Consider the following 23,947-nt stretch of genomic DNA (forward strand, 5'->3'; position numbering starts at 1 on the left):
AAGTAAAAGCTCCTTCAATTTCATCTGAAGGCAATAACCACTGTTAGTATTTTGATTATGATCTTTAGTTTGTGGATATATTAACATACATTTTAGAATGAGATGAAATAGATAAAAAGAATTCATGTTCCAAGAACATACGAAGAATTTCATTTTTGAAAGTTGCAGTTTAGCCTGGCGTATTTCTTGTGTCCTAATACTTAAATAAGTAAAGAAGCTTAAGATCTGACCTAGAATAAAGAGTAGTGAAAATCAGTCAGATGATTTCCAAAGTTCTAAAACTATGGCTAAAATTATTTTGTGTATGATTAATTTTGGATTCAGAGTTTTTAATATTTAACATATCTATAAATGGACTGTTAGAGAAACAGAGAATTCTGTCTCCTTTTCAGAGAAAATTATTTATTGATTAGCTCTAGCTTTGCAACTAAGCACCTGGTACTTATTTGCAGCAAATGAGTCACTTAATAGAACCACCTACACATAATTCAGTTGTCTTTGTTTTCCACAGAGAAAAATCAGTGGAAAATGTATTTGTGCTAATCTATAACCTAGTGCTTGAAATTTGTGTGAGTCTAAGAATATTCGTGAATAGAATGGCATTCTATTTCTCAGTTATTTCACTTCCTGACACAGGGTGCCTTAGATGCCTGTGGGGCCCAGATTCACCCCTGCTCCCAGCATCTTTGATTTCCTCTGTGGCTGTTCCACAAGGTCTGCGCAGGCTTTGACTCACCGAAGGGAAGGGGAAGTATTGTGTATGCGCTGCCGGTTCCTGCTTCCTGCCCTGGGGCCCTGCCCAGGTGCTGGCAGGGCTTTGCTTGGTTATTAAGTATGTTACAACTCAGAAACTTGGGGCAGTTAACATGCCTGAGGACAACTCCCACCCCAGGGGCCAGAAGCCAATGGAGAGTTTCTTCTGTCTTTGACCCCTCAGGGAGAAATTCTAGGAGGTTTCCACTTCCTGCTCCTGGGAGAGCTGAGCCTCAGTGTCGCAGTGTCGAGGCTGTTAACATATATCTCTGTTGGCTAGTCCTCCTTCTGTGCCATGCTCCCTGGGTTCACCTCCCAAAGAAGTTGCCTGCACACAGATTCTTCATCAGGACTGTTTTCAGGGGAACCCAGCTAAGATAACAGGTAAGGGTGGCCTAGTAATTTATACACAAGTAACATCCTCATGGGATTGGCCCATCATCTGTATGTGAAATCAGAGGTTTGCTAAATGGAGCCCCAGAATTTCCTCTCCTGAGGAAAAACAAATTCAAACTGAATCAAATCTCTCAAGGCTTTACTCAGACTTCTAATGTGAATTCAGCTCTAACACCATTCATTACTGACTCTGTGACCTAATCCAGGGCTTTCAAGCTCATGGAAATTTAATTTGATTATCTCGATATCAAGTGTGATAAAGTCTACCTCAGAGAGTGGAATTCAAGAGGAGAATCTGTGAAAGAGATCATGAAGTATCTTGTAAATCAATATACTATCATCATGACTTACAATGTTGAAGTGAAAGTTTGAGTTGGTCAGTCCTGTCCAACTCTCTGTGACCCATGGACTATATCCTACCAGGCTCCTGTGTCCATGGAATTCTCCAGCCAAGAATATTGGAGTGGGTAGCCATTCCCTTCTCCAGGAGATCTTCCCGACCCAGGGATTGAACCCAGATCTCCAGCATTGCAGGTAGATATTTTTGCCATCTGAGCCAACAGGGAAGCCCCAAATCATGATAAGAGAGTTGGGTTAGATCCTGAGGCAATGGAGACTAATGAAGGGTTTAAAACTTAAGGATAAATGACTAGATTCGTATATAAGAAAGACAACTGGCAGCAGAGGAGAAGATGGATGTGAGGAAACCAAGAACGGGAGGTGATACAAGACTGTCATTAAGCAGTGACAAAGGCTGGTGACATCATCCTGATGATGACCACCTGAAGCAGACGGTTCGTGAGGGGCTGAGTGTGACTTAAACTTGGTGATCAAACTCATGTTGGGAACAGGAACAGCAGAAACAGCAGTGGCATCCTGGTTTCTGTCTAGGGCCACGGCCTGCCGTGGAGTCGCTCACTGAGGCGGGGATCACAGGACATCCATGAGCAGGTTTTGCGGCCCGTGGGGGCCTCTGATCTGTGTGTGTTGAGTCTGAACTGCCTCCGACACTTTGCAATGGAGAAATGCGGTTGGGAGAGGATGGAAGCAGAAGGATTTTCTGTGGGAAGAGACAGCTAAGGACAGACCTGTGGAATGAGTAGAGGCTATCCTGATGAAGAGGAGAGACGAGGTGGAAATTAGAAAAGAAAGATCTGGGAAGGACCACGGAGGTGCATTCGCCGTGAATAAGAAAGTGACTCAGCAGTGCCGAGGAACTAAAGGCTGGCTGTCACCTAGAAGGGCTGAGAAATGTCCCTCATTTGTAATGCTAAAGCAGGAGACCTACCTTTGTGAGGTTGTCTAAATCTTTTCAAGTAATGATTGCACCCTAGATACAGCCTATTCTTCTTCATCACAGCTTCCTTAAAAATGTGCTTCACTCCCCAAACAGTGGCATTGTAGTCCTCTTTCATGCCTTTGGCTTTGTAAAGTGTATGCTATTGAGCTGTCAAATGCAGGCTGCCAGGGTGGAAATGGTCTTCTGAGCACTTTCCAGAGACAAAGACAGCGATGTCCTTCACCTAGAAATTTCTTTAGGAATTACACACCAGCAAAAGTAGCACAGAGGGGGAACCCTGAGTGGCACACTCTGAATTAGAGTTTGGTTGTGAAATGGCTCCCTTGTTTAAAAACCACATCCTCTCAGAAGCACTCAGAGAAAGCCAAGAGCCCTACCATTTTCTTCATAAATAAAAAAAAAATGGGCAGCACATTTGTCTATTTGTCTTTTATGATGCCCCCTGCAGAGCTGGGACCTACTGGAGACGTTAAAGCATGTTTGACCCTTAGCTAGTGAGGAATCATGTAAGAATGACGCCGCAGTGAAGCTGCTAGAAGAGACGCCCTCAGACACGTGGCAAGGGGGAAAGAAGTCTCTCAGGTGGCGAATCTAAATAATGAGCTGAGGGACAGTTGCCTGAAAAAGGCTTGCAACAAGGAGAGGCATCCAACACAGCCAATAGTAGGAATTCCTGTTTCATTTTGTCTTAATACAGCTGCAAGCATCGTGGAGACTTAATTATTCAGACATGCGATCTTTCTAGCTGGAAAGCATTAATATGCTAAGGTTTCAGAGTCAGTATGTAATTTTGCCCTAAACAAACACTGGATTTGATTTTTTAGTTGTTTTTGTGGTTAATGATATTTTTAAATATTAAATATATGCAAACACATGTATATACATACACACATAAATATACCTATACATTGACACACATATTCATATATATATACACACATAAATGAAAAAAATATATATGTAAGTTCATGACTTCTAGGCAAATACTGGAGGTGGCTTCAACATAGTTAAATCATTCACAGAATTTTAATCTTGAATAGCTTGAATGTATGTTTATTAAAGAATTAGAGCTAATTATTGGTCTACGGTGATTTCTTAAAAATAGCATAAAATAATTTCAGAAGATCACCAGAAAAAATTAACTAAGACTCTTTTTAAAAAGGTATCATAATTTTGGATGCATAGGGATCTTGTCAAGGTATAAACAAGCTTGGTTTGGTTGACTTAACTATGTTGTATGATCTCTTGGAGTTTCTTATTTCCTTGTCCTTTCTAGGTTTTCAAGAGTTCCCTGATTTTGTCAACACGGGCACAACTCCAAAAGGTCATCTTGATAGACTGGCAGTTTCATTTGTGTTTTAGCTTGCTCTTATGAAATACATTTCCTCCCAGTAAAGAGTTTTAGAGGGACACATTTTCTATGTGTGTCTCTGAGCTAATTAAAAATTATGGGCTTTTCTGGGGACTTAATTCATGTTCACAAGATCATTGCTTGCTGTTGTTTTTATTTTAATGATTGCAAAATTACTGGTTAAATAAAAGATGCTCAGCAAAGATGTTTGTCTTTGCTCAATACCTGTTCCCCGCTACCTTCCAGGGTAGTAAATGATTCTATGTATATGATTTTTGTGGATATATTTTCATCTCTATAGTTTTCATTTCTGAAGGACAAAGTTTCATCCTCCAAGACCTCAAAGTCTTTCTTTCTTTTTCTGCCTTTTGAAAACTCTTCTGTGATGCATTTTCAGCAAATCAGGCTGTTGGTTGGTGTATATCTTGGGGGCAGACAAAGATATTGTTAGAGCGATAATGGAGGAAGAGTAAGAAAAAGAGAAAATAAAATGTTAGAAAATGAAATGTAAAGTTTATACTTTTAAATGAAAAAGTATTTTTAAAAACTGGAATCCGTTCATGCAAAAAAATCTATGTTTAGTATCTCCAGATACAAATCCTTGCCCTCTTGGTATGGTTAAGCTATATTAGTGGTATTGGTTCAGGCAGGACTATCTCTTTTTTTGAGCCATCTTTAGGACCATGTAATTATATTTCCTATGTTTTTCCTTTGTGAGCCAACATTTCTGTCAGTAAAAGGAACTTTGGCCTGGCCAAAGAGATCACAGTTGTGGAACCTAAAATTCCTGATCAAATCGATCGCCATTGTAAAGAAACACATATATTTGTAAGAGACTCAGTGACATCCTCTTAGAGTCTCTCTGAATAAACAAAATCTCTCTAGCTGCTGGCCCAGATTTTATAATTTATTATTAATAACAATAAACATTTGAGTGTCAGTGTGTATTCATCTGCAGATCTGCAGAGGTTAGTGATGAACATTTAAATCTAGCACCTTGGTTTGATTTTTGACTGGACAGTGTATGCAGACATGAAGGACTAATGTACATTAGCCTCTAAAAACCTAGCTAGTCTCCAGCCTGGAGACTCATGATTGTAGGATAGCTTTCAGTTGTCAGTACCCCATTAATAAAGCAAATGAATTGCATACTTTGATCCTTCTCCCATTCCACCAGACCTACCTACCTAGCAGATTCAAGACCCAAATGATACCAACTATTTTTGTGTTTTAGGTCAGATTTGTTCCAGAACCTGGAACAATAAATTTCTAATCTCAGGACCTGAGTCCTCCCCTAAGGACAGGCCAACCCCTCAGTCTGTCCAGACCTTCCCAGCTCCCTCGGTGCATAAGGGAACCTGATATCCCATGTTTCACTGTCTTCAACATCAGGTGACAAAGGACTGCTGATAGCTGAGATTTTAGCTACAAACTTGGAAAGTAAAAGGCAAATTTTATTTTTAAAAGTAAGACATCAAGGGTGGGTGAAGCCTACTATGACTCACCAAGAGATCCAAGTTCCAAATGTTAAAGTCTTGATTGTACTACGTTGATTGCTTTACTAGTTCATTACTTGCTTTATATACACACAATTCTCACATTCATATCACAGCTGTTCTGTACAGGTTTTGAGGGTTTGTGAACAGCAGGTAGGCCAGGTCCATTTGGGTTGAACTGTTACTAGTATGCCTGAATCCAGAAGTGATTAATTACATCAACATTTTCAGCAATCAAGTCTTCACTGGAATTAGTCAGTGTCTTCCTTCAAACAGTCTATTTTCTTTTCTACACCTCTTCTGTGATGAGGATGGTTTCTTATCAGTTATCAGATTTACACCTAGATGCATATAAATCAGGTGGATCCTTACATAGGCTATACATTGTGGATGAATTGTCTTTCAGCTTTTCTTGAGCCAAATTTAGTTTTGTAACTTCTCATAAAACTTTCCCACAGTTCCTTTAACAAATGGTACTATATTTGATATCTTTTCTCATTGATATATTAATAAAAATCCAACGAAAAAGACGCCGCTTACATCAGTTGTTCCCTTACCATTCCAGGGGCTTAAAAGGATGTTGCTTTTGCTCTCTTTACAATTGGACTCACAACTTCCTGCTAGGTATTCTCTTTCTTGTATCCCTGTGTTTGTGCTTCCGGAGAGTGGGGATATCAAAACAGACGGCTGTGGTATTAAACAACATCCAGAGCTGAGGGGTTTGAGAACAGAGACATGAGAAATTAGGGAGCAGGGATCTGTGAAGGCCTTGGTGCCAACTGAGAGAGTGGAGAGTGTGGTTGAAGGCACCAAGAACCCTAGTGTTTGGGATGCGGATCTGGGACTTTGCTTTTAGTTGTTGCAACTTGGATGTTAGATTTCAGGTCGATGGCTCTCAGCAAGCCAGATCCGACCTGAGAACAGGGATTCTGTCTGTCTGGTTCAGCATGACAACGCAGGCACAAAGCCTTCAGGGGCTGACATGCAGCAACCTTGATAAGCTTTTCAATTAATCTTCACATCAAATCTATTAGATTGTTGCTGGTATTTCTCCCAGTTTACAGATAAGGGAACAGACACAAAAAGGTTGAGTAGCTTGCCCAAGGGGACACAGATGGTATTCCAACTGAGGCATTGCGGCTTCAGGCTTATGCACACCCATTAATCTAGAAAGGAGAAGAGTGAAGGAGTGAAGGAATCAATGGGCTTGAGAATCACGTTCCCTCCCTTTAAGAAAGAGGGATATCTGCTCTTCTTCAAGTCTGAAGGCCAGAGAACAGCAGGTATACCGAAGACCTGGTGGTGGGGGCGGTGGTTTAGTGGCAAGTCATGTCCAGCTCTTTGCGACCCCGTGGACTATAGCCTGCCAGACTCCTCTGTCCATGGATTTCCCAGGCAAGAATACTGGAGTGGGTTGTCATTTCCTTCCCCGGGGAATCTTCCCGACCCCGGGATCAAACCCACATCTCCTGCTTGGCAGGTGGATTCCTTACCTGAGCCACCTGGAAAGCATATTGAAGACTCAGTGGTAGTAAGTCCACTGGTCCTGAGAGTAGATTTCAGGACTTTATGAAAGTGTGCCCAATGCGTGTCTGATGCTACCAAGTGCACAGCCAACTCTAAGCCTTAACTTTAGAAAGGTCCTGGACGCGAGGCTATCAAAGTACAGCAACTACCAGAAACTATTTATTTTGCTGCCAGCAGGAATGGCATTCTAAAAGTGGGGCAGCCCTGTTTGGTAGTGAACAGAGATTTTATATGTTATAGGAACTGAGGCTGGACAGGAAAAAAGAACAAAGAAACAAAGAATGTGACAGGGAGTGAGGCGGACGTTCTCAGACACAGATGGCCGAGGACAAGCAAGATCATTCCGTGTGAGTTAAGCAGGAAAAACGGGCCCTAGTGGGCTTGAGTGAGTCAATTTAGGTTTTGCGGTTTCTCAAGAAAAACTAAGGCGAGGGCTCTGCGACTCTTGAGGTAGGAGTTAGGGGGCTGCGTGAAAGATCGTAAGCCTTCACACTGCCTGGTGTAGGTGCTGAAGTGGAGCCCCAGAACCTTCCTCAGTCTCAAGGTTCATGACTGCGAGCTACCATTGTCAGCATTGCAAAGTGAATAAAAAGTTGCTAAATAAATGAATGAAATAAAATCATGATGTCATATTAGAAGAGCCAAAATGCCTCTCATGATAAGTATTATGAAGCAGAACATTTAAGAAGGGCCAAAAATTCCCCGCAGGTAATTATTGTGAACGCTTTGCTTCGTGGTCACTGTAACATTTAGAGAGTGGGACGGGGAGAAAAAATAGTAACAGTCCATGTGTCCTCGGCTTCTGTTCCAAGCGGTGTGCAGAGCTTAATGTACTTTTGTAAGAAATGTCTTAGGATTTGTAAAATAAATTTAGTGAAATTAGTTTTGGTGGTCATTTTTTTTTAAGATGGTCATTTTTCAAATGGCTCAGTTCCCCCAAACTGGACACCGAGTTTAATTTTTAGCCCTCTGTTGGATATAAATAAATGCATCTCTTCTTGGACATAGGCAAAATATCCTGACACATTCAGTTCTGGTGTTTTCTCAATGATTTGAAAGTTCACTGCTTGGGAGGAAATTCCACCACACATTCATGCTTATAATAACCTGGGGATTTTTGTTTGTTTTTGCAAATGCTTGCCCCTACTTTGCAATGATTTTCTGTTGGTAATTGTGAAGAACCAAGGTGGGGAGCAACACTGCAGATGGAATAATGGTATAAGTATATACCAGAAGCCTAATGGCTGCAAGCTTTATTAATCAGAATAATACTTGGTTACGGAAGTGACTGATGCTAAACAAATCTGATTATTTTTATTTAATAATTTCTCACCTATGAATTGTCAGCTTGTTGGTGTCCATTCATTAAACTTTGCTATATATATATATATATATCCCCATCTTTCCCCAAATGTAAATTAAAAGAGAAAGATGTAACATTTCTCTGTTGTACGTTGGGTTATGTAGGAAATATGTGTGAACACTTCAAAAATAGATGAAAAAAGTTCCTGTGGATGTTTTGTATAGTACTCTTGGCATATGTATTGAGAGTTAAAAGTTCACTTCCAAATAAAACTACCATAATGTTAGAATTGATATGTGTCCAATTTGAATAAGGGTTGATTGACACTTGTAAAATATATTAACATGTTCTTCTTATAAGGAAATACAGTAATCTTAAGTTATATTTAAAAAAAGCAGTCATTATACTCAGACTATCAGTTTTGCTTGTCTACTGCATGTGAAAGTTTTAAGCTCTCATAAAAATTATCAGTGTTAGAGTGTCTCTCATATTATGTTTACTTTTTAAATAAAAGTCTCCTTAACACTAACAGCATAAAATAATAAAAGGAAGCTTTTTCACTTACTTCTATCACTCAGTCACAGCAGTCGCTACTTTTCTCTACATTGTGTTTGGCATGCCTACATTTCTGTGTCATTATCACCCACGGTTTTTCTTTGTTGTGGCACAGAAATATCACAGCATGTTTTCTCCTCTTGAACCTCATGTGAAGAGTTGATCATGTCCTCACTCTGTGACACTCCCTCATGCTCTGTCATCAAGACCTTTCCAGTCCCCTTTCCTTCATCCACACTTTTCCTGATCCCCCGTGGACATCCTCCTCTCTGATAAACACCTAATTTTTGACTAGGTTGTATACAATATTTGTAAGAGTTTTAAATGTACATCAAGTTGCCAACATCTGCTGGATCATAGAAAAAGCAAGAGAATTCCAGAAAAAGATGCACTTCTGCTTTATTGATTATGCCAAAGCCTTTGTGCAGATCACAACAAACTGGAAAATTCTTCAAGAGATGGGAATACCAGACCACCAGTCCATCCTAAAGGAGATCGGTCCTGGGTGTTCATTGGAAGGACTGATGCTGAAATTGAAACTCCAATACTCTAGCCACCTAATTCAAAGAGCTGACTCATTGGAAAAGACCCTGATGCTGGGAAAGATTGAAGGCGGGAGGAGAAGGGAATGACAGAGGATGAGATGGTTGGATGGCATCACCAACTCGATGGACATGAGTTTGAGCAAACTCTGGGAGTTGGTGATGGACAGGGAGGCCTGGCACGCTGCAGCCCATGGGATTGCAAAGAGCCGGACACGCCTGAGTGATTGAACTGGTCTGAACTAAATGTACATAGTGGCATTTTGTTGCAAACAAATAATATCTGATTTCCAGGAAACAAATAATGCTGCAATGAATACCCTTGCAAATGTTACGAAATGGACTTTGAGAGCATTTCCCTGAGATTTATGACCAACGGTGGGATTGCTGGGTCTCTAGGCTTTTTGCTCATGGCTACCACTAAGTACTGTCAGATTTTTCTTCAAAGTGACTTGAATCTTCTGCTGTCATCAATTATGCACAAGGCTTCCAGTTTATACATGCCCTCTTCAGTGTTGGGCAGTATCCAAAGTTTTAAAACTTTCTCATTTGGCAGCTCTAAAGCGATGTCTCATTGTTTAATCTGCGTTTCGTTGGTTGCTAATGAGTTTGAGGATTTCTTATCCATTCAGTTTCATTTTTCGTGTGATTCTTATTCTAGTGCTTCTCCATTTTCTTTTTCTTTGATTTGCAAAAGTTTCCTATTTTTAAGATCTTAATCCTTTGGCAGTTTTAGATATTATTAGTGTCTTCTACCATTCTGTCATATATTAACTTTGCCTATAGTATTTTTGTAAAAGAGAAATCCTTAATTTTGATGTAGTCAAATTTATAAGTTTGATAGGCCTATCTTATATGTCTTTGTCTTGTTTAAATGCATATATTTTCTACCACAAGGCCTTAAACATCACCCTACACTTATTATATTGACTTCATAAGTTTATATTTATACCTTTAATCTAGTATTTTTCTTTATATAAGATCCAGTTTATTAATCTGCACATTCTGATCGAGATTTCCCAACATAATCTCCTGAACAACGAATTGTTCCTTATTGGTTTTTATGCTCCTTCTAAGTTTACATACATGTAAAATTATATAGATGTGAAATATATATGCATACATATTAGCTTTCTTTACACTTACAGTGATTTATTTGTATGTTTTCCACCACTACCATTTTCTTTTTATTATTAAGGCATTGTAACTTTAGTATCTAGCTGAAATGGCTTCTCTCTTTGCTCTTATTTTAGTCTTGCTGAGCTGTTCATGGCTTTTATATCCCATATTAATTCTAGAGTAAGTGTTTATATATTTCAAAAAATGTTGCTAAATTTTTTATTTGGTTTATAATAAATTCAGAGATTATTCTGGAGGCATACTGACAATCTTACTATGAAAGTTACCCGTTTGTGACATGATATATTTCCCCACTTGTTCACATCTTTCTTAGTGTTCTTAGGAGCATTTTAAAATGTTCTCTGTGAAGGTATTATACTGTATTATCTAAGTTAACTCCTAGATATTTATAGCTTTGTTGTTATTGTGAAAAGCATTTCATTTTCTATACCATTTTCTGCTTGGTAGTTGTTGATGTAGCACAGAGGTTGGCAAACTACGTAGGGGCCAAATCTACCCACCACCTGTTTTTCTAAGTAAAATTCATTGAAATGCTGCCATGTCCATTCATTTACATGCCGTCACACCGCAGAGGCAAACTGGCATTAAGGCCTGTAAAGGTGAAAGCATTTACTAACTTGCTTTTTACAGAAAAAGTGTGTAAATTCATAGGGTAGAGAAAAACATTGATCCTGTATTTTTCAGTTATTCTAAAGTCTTATTAGTTCTAATGGATTATTTCTTACTTTTCCATTCTTACACATATATTCTTTCTCTTATTTTATACTATTGGCCGTGATCTCTAATACGTAATAATTGACCTCCCCACCAAGGTCTGTATCTGACCTCCCCACTCCTCTTAGGTTCCATCTCTTTTCTCAGGCCATTGGCACTTGCCTTTCTTTCTGCACGGGACACTCTCTTTTCCCAACAGCCACCTGCCTTTCAAGTCCCCAGGTCTCTGCTCAAATGTCACTCAGCAGAGGCCTTCTACCATGGCCAGCTCCCCTTTCTCCTGGGACCACGCACTGCTTTCTCGGTGCTTCTCAGCACCTGATAACAATGTATGTACATGTTCATTACCCATCAACTAAAGTGAACTATAAAAAACAGAATATTATGGACATGGGGAGAGAGGAGGAGAGGGTGAGATGTATGGAAAGAGGAACATGGAAACTTACATTACCATATGTAAAATAGATAGCCAGTGGGAATTTGCTGTATGGCTCAGGGAACTCAGACAGGGGCTCTGTATCAGCCTAGAGGGGTGGGAGGGGGAGGGAGATGGGACGGAGGTTCAAGAGGGAGGGGATATATGTTTACCTGTGGCTGATTCATGCTGAGGTTTGACAGAAAACAGCAAAATTCTGTAAAACAATTGTCCTTCAATTAAAAAAAAATTAAAAAAAACAAACAAACAGAATACATAACTTCCATGAGAGCAGGAAGGAATATTGAAAGACTTGGAAGAGAAAAAGAAGGTGAGCTTGGGACATGTGGAGTATGAAGGGTGTGGTAAACAGTTAGGAGAGAATGCCTCCTTGTCTCCCTGCTGTATACAGGTCTGAAGCTCAACAGAGAACTATGAGCTGAACATACTGATGTGAGTGTCCTTAGCCCAGTATTTGGCATCAAGCATCAATAGGGTCTTGTCTCAACTGCTTGCTGTTAAAAATGTTTGCTAATAATGCTTCATATTTTTCAGAACATTTTGCATTTTCATTTGGTTATTTTGAAGACCCCCACCCCCCAAAATTAAATAAACATTAGAGGCCTAGAAGAGGATCTATTTTAGGAAAGTGAAGGTATAACTAAGTCAGACACTTAGTCGTGTCCGACTCTTTGTGACCCCATGGACTGTAGCCCGCCAGGCTCCTCTGTCTGTGGGATTCTCCAGGCAAGAATACTGGGGTGGGTTGCCATTCCCTTCTCCAGGGGATCTTCCTGACCCAGGGGTCAAACCTGGGTCTCCTGCATTGCAGGGAGATTCTTTACTGTCTGAACCTCCAGGGAAGTCTATTTTAGGAAAAAGATGGTCAATAAACTATGAATTATTTTAAGGATAATGTCTCCAAAGAGGGAGAATGAGGTGAAGAATGAGGAGAAGAGAGATGTGTAGAGGAAAGTGCTCTAGAAAGTCCTTTATGTGATTAAGTCAAACCAAGGAGAAACTCAAGGGTAGCCACATGGTCTAAGTCAGAGGAGAATTCAGCCAAGGACAACCAGCCTTTCTACTAAAATATTTGTATTTATTGATGGAGGTATGTTTGGGGTAGGGTGGGGCTGACGAGAGGGTCAGGATGGAGGTAGCACATGAGCCAGGGAATCCAGTTTATGACGGGGATAAAAATAGAGGAGACGGTTCAGAATAGCAAGTGCACTGCAGAGTGGACTCTTACTAAATAAAGAGCGAACAGGTGCCCACAGCTCTTGGGCTAGCTGGAATGAGTGACCTTGCTGGAAAGGCCAGCCTCCCTCCCCATGCTCCGAGGGGGATCTCAGTCTTGTCACATTTACACAACAGGAAAACGTCCTCATCTGAGAGCCAGGCTGGCTGGGAATTCTGACTCCTCTTCAGGTCCCCTTCTCACTTTGAAAGGCCTGCTGACTAGTGTCTGACATCAGTGCCCCGTCTGTCGCTGCCTAAGCATTATCATGGAAGTGCATTCCGTTCCCAGGCTCTGGCCTTCTTGCTGGATTCCTTAACTGATGAAGGTCACGTGGCATCTCAGTGGCATCTCTGGAGGTCACCTGGAATCCCTGTGAGTTTCATGCAAACAGCCACCAATTCTCTAGATTCTCAGACAATTACCTAGGGACTTGCTGAAGGAGTCTTCTCAAGAGCATCCTTTCAATCAAGACCTTGCCTTTCTCTCTAGGAATCCCTGGCTGGATATGATGGTCTTCCAGATGGTTTCATTCTATACCCGGGAACTGACCAGTATTAAACAGACAGAGAGGATTCTGATAAAACATTTAGGGTAATTGGGACCTGCTTTGCAAAGACTTTTTCCCCTTTTAGGTTAAAGATTGTGTTACCCTTCGCTCCGTCACCCCTTGGCTCTACTTCATGTAGGTGAGAGACAGTGAGTCACTCATCAGCAAGCAGGGAAAGTTAAGCTATAAACAGGAGCTCTGATTTTCACTCTGTTTTATTTTAATTATGGACAGTTTTTCTCACTTGAAGCTTTCACAGGGGAAAATTTTGTTAGCCAAAAGTCAATGAAAAGAAATGTCTTCATAGAATATATAGATAGATATGAAAGCAGACAGATGGATGGATGGATGGAATCATACATGGCAAAAGACAAAGGAAAGAGACACATATTAGCTAATCCAGAAGACTTTGTGCAAGAGTCACATTTTGTGATCTGAACAGTTCCAAATTTTTCATATTGGTTACCAGTAGTTTGCACACTTGAATCCTTACTCTCACTTACTCCTCAGTGAACCTAAGGGAAAACAATCATGATTCAAATAAAACTGGCCTATTTCACGACCAGTACCAGTCTGAGATTACATGTGGGAGAAAGCAAGAAAGAAAGGAAAGGAAGAAAAATGAAAGAAAGAAAGGCAATTCCAACTCCAAAGTCATTGGAAAGTAATGCCGTCCCCTACTGAAAAGTACGTGAAGACATTCAAGTTGGAATTACACAGTGGAGTTTATATACTAGACTCATATATACATTCTAATCTAGACTTAAAATTCATTATTAGAGATCCTTTCTTCTCCTGCAAATTCTCTGTGGTTATTCAAATCTCTGTATACACCCAACTCCACAATAAGCTTATCTTTTTAGATGACTTTTTATATGTAGAGCAATGCATTTCCTCCCTAAAAAGTCATAACAGCATGTATGTGTTTAGGGAGGGGAATGTTCTGTGTTATTATTACTTATTTTTATTTTTGTCATACAGAGATTGACCCTCTCTTTTACATTAGGAACAAAAGTTAAAGATGTATAGGTATACAAATTTGTCTTGTGGCATTAAAAATTTCTTTCAAAAGTTATCAGGTATATGCCTAGTTGGCTGTCCTCCCTGTAGTCCTGAGAGCCGGCATGTCCTTGGCAAGGTGAGAGGAAGGAAGTTAGGAATCACTGTGGACTGCCGAGTTAGTGCATACCTTTCTCTCATGGGGCAGTGGGAACGTCACAAGGTCAAGTCTGAAGACCTGCCTTCAGTCCCCGGCAGGCTATTCCCTCTGGGCATTCCTTGGGCAGGTCACCTTGTGCCTTGCCCTCCCTCAGGCATCAGGAATGTGGAGTACTGGTCTATCCGTGCTCTTCAACCTTAGCTGTTGCCTAGTGACTGAATCAAGAGGCTTGGGGCGATTTAGTCTGCCATCTAGAAAAACTAGGCTCTCCTCTCAGCCTTAATTCCATTAAATGGGACTGTTATGAGGCACACAGGTGCTGATAGACATGAAGATGCTTTGCAAATTATAAGCAACGTATGATTAGAATTCATGATTCCAAGAGTAAGAGTCATGGTTCTCCCGCCTTTGTATGAGATTTGGGGGAAAGATTTTGGTGTGGGACTGCATTCATTTGCTAGGACTGTCATAAAAGATACTGCAGGCGGAGGATCTTAAACAACAGAGATTGATTTGTTCATGATTCTGGAGGCCAGAGTCCCAAGATTAGGTGTCAGCAGTGCTGGTTCCGTTCTGTGACTTCTCTGCTTGGCTCGCAGACGGCCATCCTCACCCTTTGTCTTTGTGCTATCTTCCCTCTGTGCGTGTCCGTGTCACAGTCTCATTTTCTCATAAGGACACCAGTCATATTGAATGTGACCTCACCCCAAAGACCTCATTTCTTTTGTGCTCTAAGTCGCTTCAGTTACGTCTGACTGTGACCCCATGGACGGTAGCCCTCCAGGCTCCTCTGTCCATGGGATTCTCCAGGCAGGGATACTGGAGTGGGTTATCATTCCCTCCTCCAGGGGATCTTCCCGACCCAGGGATCAAACCCATGTCTCTCGTGTCTTCTGCATTGGCAGGTGGGTTCTTTACCACTAGCACCACCTTACCTTAATTATCTCTTTAAAGGGTTAGGTTTTAGGTACAAATTCAGTCATATCCTGAGATATGGGTGTCAGGATTTAACATGTGAATGGGGGAACAATTCAGTCCATAACAGGGACTGTCATCTCTCTTTTTGGAGATGTTAGTTTTGCTTTCAAGATTCATCATATACTGACTTACTGTAATTGCTGTAAGTTGTTTTGTGAGCAGTCAGGCTAAAGTCCTAATAGCTTTCACATTTGTCCACTTGCAATTTGAGGAAGCAGTGAAATTCTGAGTTTCATATTTTCAGGCTTTCAGTTGGTTAGAGTTTCAGGCAGGAGCAGTAATGTCCTTGAAATCTTATTCATCTGTCTCCTTTGAGATTTGTTTATGGTTTTCCTGTCAATTCACAAAGAAATAAACATTACTAGTGATTCATTTTAGTTGATAAGCTGTTACCAAAAGGAAAGAACATTTCTCTTATATAAGATCTACTTTAAAGTAGCAAGTCCTTGTTAATTGTAATTGCCTAAACCACTTTCTGGAGACCAACTAAACCTGGTACTTTTCCACACTTTTGTAGATCAAAAATAAAGAAATGGAAACTATAATTTTCATTAATCTCAGCCAAAATTGTATAAAGTAATGAAACACAAAGGATCATTTCTTAGGGGATGTTTACCTTCTGTATCTGTTAGAGTGGTGAATGTAAAACATATCTAATATGTATTTCTGGGATATATAAATATATCTGAATATATGTAATTAATTTTCCAAGTCTTACCATCTATGGTACAGATGGGGTCATTTTCACAGAAATAATTCAAGTTCCACTAGTTTTTTAAAGTTTGTCCTGATCAAGAAGAAACTTGTGAGAATCTTGTCTTCAACGGGGACCCACTATGGGTCTGTGCCTGATTAACTAAGGAAGGGGAAATGGCAGCAGACAGATTCTAAGGAGGAGCCGCAGGGATACTTGAAAGAATTGACCCAAAGTGAGAAGTAGAGAGGAGAAGGGGACCTGGGTGTAGGGCGGGCTGTCAGTGAGATGAAGGTTTGGGCTGGAGCTTCCTGAGCTCTCACCGTGGGGTCACACGCATCTCTGCTGACTAACTGTGCCGAGAGGGCCCACCCCAAACAGGAAGAGGCCATGCCTCACCTTCCAACGAGCCGGCCGGTGATGACCTGTGGTAAGCAGTAGCATTCAGGAGCACGACGGTCCTGGACACCGCAAGGCTGCAACTGCTAGCTGCTGCAGTTGAGGCCTGGGCCATTGTACATCGTGGGGATAATGCATCCAGACCCGCTCAGAGCCCACAGGGATCACCTCTGGGGACTCTCACAGGAAAGAGGGAGGGAGAGGGGACTCGGGATTTGTCTGAATGGTGTCACTGAGCGGAAAGGTGAGTCTAAGTAATACAGTGACCTCATTTGAATCCACTGGTTAATGAGGTCAGCAGACAGACATTATTTCTGGCTTTAGGAATAACAATTTGTTTGTTCCTGGTCAACGAATCAAGGATGAGGTTAGAATACACCTAGCATTCTAAATATTAATTTCATTTTTTCCAAGTCTTAGCATAACTGACAGGCTCTCTGCCTGCATGCGTACATTCTCTCTCTACTTAATTCTTCCCATGGTCTAGACTGATCTGAAGGCTTGGTCTAACAGTAAAATAATGTTTATTCAGAAATACACATTCGTGCATTTTTATTTTCAGAAAGAGCATGTCTATGAATCCAAACTGTCCATTGGAAAGGGTTACGTTTCAGATGGTATTTGAGATATGTTAACATTTGCTTATTAAAGATTTAGGATCTGAGAATTTCGAGACTTTTCTTCTCTTAATGACTCGATATTGACTGAGACCCAAAGACCCCGTGGACCCAGAGCGCCAGGATTTGAGTTTGTGGGAAGCACTTGCCTCCAGATTGCTGCCTCCGCTGCAGAGATGGTCTAAGCATCACCCTGAGTTCTAGGCCCAGAACGCCTTTGAGCAAGCCCATTTCTTGAAGGAAAAAAAATGAAAGCATCTCTTCCTCTTGCCATCCACCCCTACAGGTACCCAACACTGGGAGCAGTTAGATGGTTTTCAAGACGGATTTTCTTCACTGAAGTTCTGAACTATTTCAGTGAGCTTCATAAGATAGTTCTGTTTTCCTCTTATCTAAGGGAGAAATATAAGTTACACTACAAGTATCACCTATCCTGTGAATTTTTCTCCCCCAGGCAAAACCTAACTGTTGGGCCTCTAACTTAACGCACTTCCGCTTCTGGGAAGGGGAAGGTCAAGTACAGAATTAAGCAAACCTCTTCTTTGCCCCATTTGATAACAGAAGTGGAGAATGAATAACCAGGAAAAAAATCTATTTATATATAGAGGTTTCTTTGAATTTAGAAAAAGATTTTGTTAAATTTTCAAATGTCTTAAATTAAGAAAATCTTTAATAAAAAATTTTGTTATTTGCCTTAGGGAAAGAAATAAAAGATTACAGACAAATTTTAAAAATCAAAATTTTTGCCATATATGAGACTAATACTTCATACAAGAAGGAGGAGAGAGTCCACTATTTAGGAGTTAGGACTCAATCCACCCTGGTCCTTCTTACTTAAGAATTACGGACTGTCTTATACCTTAACATTCACATTTCCTCCTCCCTCCCCTTTTAACCAGCACACATATTTATTACAGGAATTGCTTCATGAGAATTGCTTCATAATCTCCAGGAGATGAAGGGTTTACTTGTGCTTGCAAGCAAACAAACTTTGAAAGTGAAAACTAATAATATACATTTGAAAATATGGCAAGTCATGTTTGTTTAAAAAAAAAAAAAGAAGTTCTGCAGTGAGTTCCTGATGGTGTTTCAAAGGAGAATAACATGAAGGATATCTTTCGGGGGTTGAATGTTTATCAGAATATGTAACATAAATCTCTGCTGGTTATGAACGGACTTCCTCAATCACTTACTGAGTCTTTTTATATCAAACCAGTCACTGACTCATCTTACTACCCCTAATGACCCAATGAGGTAATACTATTGTCATCCCGTTTTAAAAACGAGGAAGCTGAGTCACAGAAAGATTAAGCACGACACTTAAAGTCACATAGCCTGTAAGATGGAGGAAGGATTTAGACAGGGTGCCAGAGTTGCTGGAATACCCCGTCTTAACATCAACTCGGAAAAAGCTCTCATCTTTCATGATACTATTAAAGCTCATACACACTTTCAACAGCAAATGGATTGAAATTGCATCAGTTAGTAGTAGAACTGTCTCAGAACTAGACAAATGTAAGAAATCATGCAGTGTAATTTGATGAAGAAAACTTATCTGTAACCAGTTAATTATAAGTAACTTCATAAAAATTTATAGTTTTATCAAGCATGTTGTTTTACTTTTATGTCAAAAATCAATAGTAAATTACTACAAGTACTTAATATGTATCTCCTATCTACCTACCTTCCTATCTATCCATACTCTACTCAAAATTTCAAAAAATATATAAATTAGATTGTAAGGGTTTATAAACCAAGGGCTATTAAGTGAGAACATTCTGGAGTGTTGGCAATTCCCTGGACTGAGAAGCCGGTATTTTTATCGTTCACATAAATGATTTCATAAGAACAAGCAGCTCATGATTCATCATTCCATTTTCTCACATTTTATGCTCCATAAATTTCAGAATTGTATCTACCTGCTTTTTTTGTAAATTAATTTTTTAAATGGAAACTTATGGTTTCAGAATTAGGAAGATACTAACTTAATCAGTAGAGGGATTTTTAGAAGTAGAGGTTAATGAGTCAGATACAAATCAAAGAAAACTACAAGTAGTTCCCATTACCTTATAAAGCAAGATTCCAAGGAGCAACTATTTCAAAACATGTTCATCCTTGTGAAGAAACAGCTGTGTAAAACACAGCTCCATGAATCAGGAAATTAATGGTTATACTTTTAGTATGTAAGATTTTTGGAGAAAAGCAAGATTTGTTTCTGTAAAGTAGCAGTTAATGAAGGCTAACTGATTCGCCAAAGGCCAGTTTTGGGAAAGAGAAAGGATGGTATAAGAAAGAGAAAAAAAAAAATCACATGCTAGAAAATATTAGAAAGAACAGAAGTATTTGAATAGAAGAGATAAGTCTAAGAGCTGGGAGTTGGTGGTGCTGAGAATAGTACTAACAAAATAATTAGAATATGATGGAAGGAGGAATGAGATTAAAGCCTTAAAAACTATAAACCCAAATCTCTTATGGTTTTGAAAGCATACTTTTTAAAATTATTTAAGCAGTAGGATTTAGTTCTCTTTCTTAATGTGAATATAAGGAGCTAAAAATAAAACTTTAATTGTAAAATAACTCAAATTTTTAGAAATAATCTATTTATTGAAGACTGTTATAGGAAATATTTTAATTCAGAATTTCAATATTCCATGGATTCAAGAAGAGTATGGATCCAGTGACCCTGGCAAAGAGTCCTCAGTTGGCTCTCATCACTAACCCTGAGAACATTACAGCTTGGACACAATACAATTTCAGTTTCCTCAACAAAAAGGAAATTAGTCAGTAATGTTTAAGCGCCCCTGTGTGTCTGGAAGAGGCTTCCCAGGTGGTTCAGTGGTAAAGAATCCACCTGCCAATGCAGGAGATGCAAGTTCGGTTCCTGGGTCAGGAAGATCCCCTGGAGTAGACAATAGCAGCCCACTCCCGTATTCTTGCCTGTAGAAGTCCATGGAGAGAGGAGCCTGGTGAGCTACCGTCCACAGGGTTGCAGAGAGATGGACACGAGCGAGCAAATGAGCACGCACACGCATGCCTAGCACTCAGGGAGACACGCAAGTATGAAAGAAGGGAGTAAAACACAAATTTTGTTTCCAGGGTCTTGCAAATATGGCCGTATTTTCTATGGATAATCACCTCTGTCTTATTTTCTCTAAAGCGCCTTGAGAAAGACAGAAAAAGATTCGGGTATTATGAAAGACAAAAGAAAAAAAATGGAAATCGTTGCAGTAAATTCCTCCTGCTTATAATTTTGAGCAGAAAATAGTTCTTACAATCTTTGTTATCATTATGAGGGCGCATAAGATCTCCACTCAACTTTGGTCCACGCTAACCCAGGACCCCGGCAGGGCTTCCCACACAGTTTAGGGGTGCTGTAGAGCGAGGGGAGCTCAGAGCATCACTGGCCAGCTTGTCTCACGCACAGGCTATCGCATCATGTTCCGTGTGAGCTGAGCTCGGTCCTGCTCTGGACAATCTGCTCCCCGCTGGCTCAGCAGGGCCCTTGCTCTGTCACGGCCTCATCTACCGACTCGGTCTCGGCCCCAGTCCACTCTCCTAGACTCTCTCTGCCTCCTCTCCTTTGCTGCTATTGCTTTGTTTGTTTGTTTTGTTTTCTGGCTTGCTTTTGGTTTGGGTTTTTTCTCCCCTGGTTTTCCTTCACCTTTACCTTGATTTTGATCCTCTGTTCTTGAAATACTCTTAACACTCGTGCTTCAGTTGCACCTGAATCAGAAGCAGAATTCTAGCTAGGTCCACATCTGCAGATGACTTTATTCATCATAATCAGTTCAGTTCAGTTCAGTCGCTCAGTCGTGTTCGACTCTTTGCGACCCTATGTACCGCAAATAGCCCCTTTATTTAAAAAAAAAAATCGCACGCCTATGATCCTACGTTTGCAACTGATCTCCGTGTCTCAGCTTTCCTTTTCTTTCTACCCCCCCCCCGACATTGATACAGAGTTTATTTCCAGAACTCTGTAATCACCCTGTTGTGGGAGAAGGGACAGTTTTCTCATAGCAGATGACATTACATAGTCTGTGTGGGCAATGCTTAAGTAGAGCAGAGCCTTGTATAATTATCTAAAAGCACAGTCTATCTAAATAATTCCGCCCCAAATCTTTCATTTCCTGAATTAGCGGGTTCTCCATTTGGACTCTAATCCTTACCATTGAAAATGAAGAAACCAAATGCTAGGAAAGAGAATTCCAGTGTCCAGGCTCCTGTTCTGTTTTTTTCTTTTTTCCCCAAAGACAGACAGTCACAAAGATTCTTGGTATTCAAGATAAATGAAATGCCTCAAGGCTTAAAATAATCTCTGTGGTGGAAACCTGCATGGAGACAAGGAGGAAGACCTTCATCCCAGCCTGGCTTTTCTCTGCTCCCTCATAGAAGGACAGATTGCCAGCTCCACACCGGCTACCTCTAAGTCTTCTGTCCCCTGAGATCAATCCCTCTTCTCACTTAGAGGCCTTGAGACATCAAGTCAAATCTGGTCTCAGGTGCAGTTGCTAGGAAGTTGGCCCTTGCTTTGCTGCACCTCACTGCCAATGTTCAAATGCCTTATTTCTCCATGCCTGCGGCATTGGGTGGATTACCAAGCCGCAGATTAATCTTCTCTGTGATTAATGCCTTGCTGTACAGTTTAAAGAAGGAAACAATCCTCTCAGGGACAAAAGTTCTGTTTCTGAGTGCTGAGTCTGAATGTCTTGCTTTTATGCCCTGCCCATCTCAGCAGTAAGCCCAGAAACATTTACCTTCATTTGGATTTCTGAAGCTCTGTTCCCTAGATGGCTTCATTTTCCCTTCTGTCAGACTCCTCTAACCATCAGCTGCCTATCCGGACTTTCTGCTGCTGGGCTCTCTTAGCTCTGGTCTGATTTTCCTCGCTCTGTCCATTTTTGGGTCAGAAAGGCCTCATTCAAGTACCCAGTGGTGGCTGTATCTATCATGCTCATGGTTCTATAAATCAGTAGAAATACAGTCACAAATTTTACGGGAAAATAAAAATCGTAATGCATACACACTACCCTGCCAAGTGAAGCAATGTTTCTTTCTGCACCCAGAGGAGGTGGATATTATTGTCAATTGAAAATCTTTAATGTGCTTGCGCTCATTTGTACGTTTTATTTCATTTCCCTGGTTTAATGAAAGTAAGATTCATTTCTTTTTTTTTTTTTTCCAATGAGCCTTTGTCTCGGCTAAGTCAGAATGTTCAAAAAATGCATTATTTCAGGTAATTGGATTTCATAGTGAGATGAGGGCTGAAAAAAGAAATCTCCCTTTTAGTTGTCCCCTTGTAGAAACATTTGTAAGGTATAATAGATATTTTTTGCCTCAGCAAACAAAATATAGTAGTCCCTCCTCACCTGCAGTTTCAGTTACTCTTAGTCATATGAAGTACAAAGTATTAAATGGAAAATTCCAGAAATAAACAATTCATAAGTTTTGAAGTGCATGCCTCCTGGCTGCTCTGAGTAACGTGATGAAATCTCATGCCCTCCTGTGCCCTCCTGCTGGGTCCTGCCAGGGATGCAAATCATTTTTTTGCCCAGTATATCTACCTTGTATATGCTACCTGCCCATTAGTATAGAAAATATATATATATGTAGGGTGGTTTCAAGCATCTGCTGGGGATCTTGGAACATATTCTCATGAATAAGGAGGAACTACAGTACAGTAGTACTTCCCTGATAGTTCAGATGATAAAGAATCTGCCTGCAATGCAGAAAACCCAGGTTTTATCCCTAGGTTGGGAAGATCACCTGGCAGAGGAAATGGCAACCCTTTCCAGTATTCTTGCCCAGAGAACCCCATGGACAGAGGAGCCTGGAGGGCTACAGTCCATGAGGTCGCAAAGAGTCAGACAGGACTGAGCGACTTCACTTTCACTTTCACAGAATAATGAATGAATCGACTCTTATTTGGGGGATTTTGGTTCTTGCCATGTTTTAAGGCACTGGATCATTAAGGTTTAACGTATTCTTTCAGTATTACTATGGACCATGATGTTAATGATGAATAGGTCCTGCCTTAAGAAATCTTAGAGTCCATCAGGGGAACATAATCCTTGTATAGAGTAACACTCATGGGGCAGAATGCAGTAGGTGCCTTAGTAGAGAAATGAGATTGTTCTAAGTATAGGAACCTCAGAGGTTATAGGGTATTGAGATAACTAATGGAACATGTCCATCCATTCACTCAACGAACAGTAACTGAGCATTTACTGTATGTCAGGACTTTCAAACCCTGAAATACAGCAGTGAAAAAAGTAGTGTTTCAGCTCTCATGGGGATGACTTTCTAGAGAGGTGGGGGATAGACTATCAACAAACTCGCCTAAATGCACAGATCTTAAGTGAGCTCTGCAGAAAAACAGAGCTGAGGAAGGGAAATAGGGACGTGGAGTGAGAGTGAGCCGGTTGCTGACACTGAATGGTCAAGGAAGACCTGGGGGATGGTGTTGTTTGAGCAGAGACCCGAAGTGAGAGGTGCGAGCCTGTGAGTAGGAGAGGAAAGAGTGGTCCAAGCAGAGGGAACAGGAGCAGAAGTCCTAGGATGCAAAGTTCTCTGAGCTTCTGGAGCTCCCGGTGGTGCATGGAGGAAAACAAGGAGGCCGGGGGTGGTTAACAGGGAGGGTCTGCGGTGGGGGCCAGGAGAGAGGGGCCCGGAAGCCTGGTGTGGGCAGGGCTGGATCCAGAAGGGTCTTGAATGGTTCGTGCTATACAAGTCCCAAATACCTTTTCTCTCTTCTTAACCCTCCCACTGTGTTCTCGTGGTCATTCTCCTATAGAAAGACACTGAAAAGGGAAAATGCTAAATAC

The 23,947-nt window shown here is 40.7% G+C and overlaps 1 long non-coding RNA gene across 1 annotated transcript; it reads right to left on the reverse strand.

Moving 5' to 3' along the window:
* Positions 1-3,937: 3,937 nt before the first annotated feature.
* Positions 3,938-22,085, reverse strand: LOC145508975 (uncharacterized). The gene is made up of 7 exons (XR_014055752.1): positions 21,881-22,085; positions 21,293-21,454; positions 17,276-17,518; positions 15,549-15,749; positions 11,666-11,709; positions 5,306-6,462; positions 3,938-4,224 (listed from the first exon to the last, which is right to left on the reverse strand). It is a non-coding gene; the product is annotated as an uncharacterized LOC145508975 (long non-coding RNA).
* Positions 22,086-23,947: the final 1,862 nt, after the last annotated feature.

Source organism: Giraffa tippelskirchi, chromosome 6 (assembly GCF_054371585.1).
Source record: "Giraffa tippelskirchi isolate mGirTip1 chromosome 6, T2T-mGirTip1v1.2.pri, whole genome shotgun sequence".
Taxonomy (NCBI): domain Eukaryota; kingdom Metazoa; phylum Chordata; class Mammalia; order Artiodactyla; family Giraffidae; genus Giraffa; species Giraffa tippelskirchi.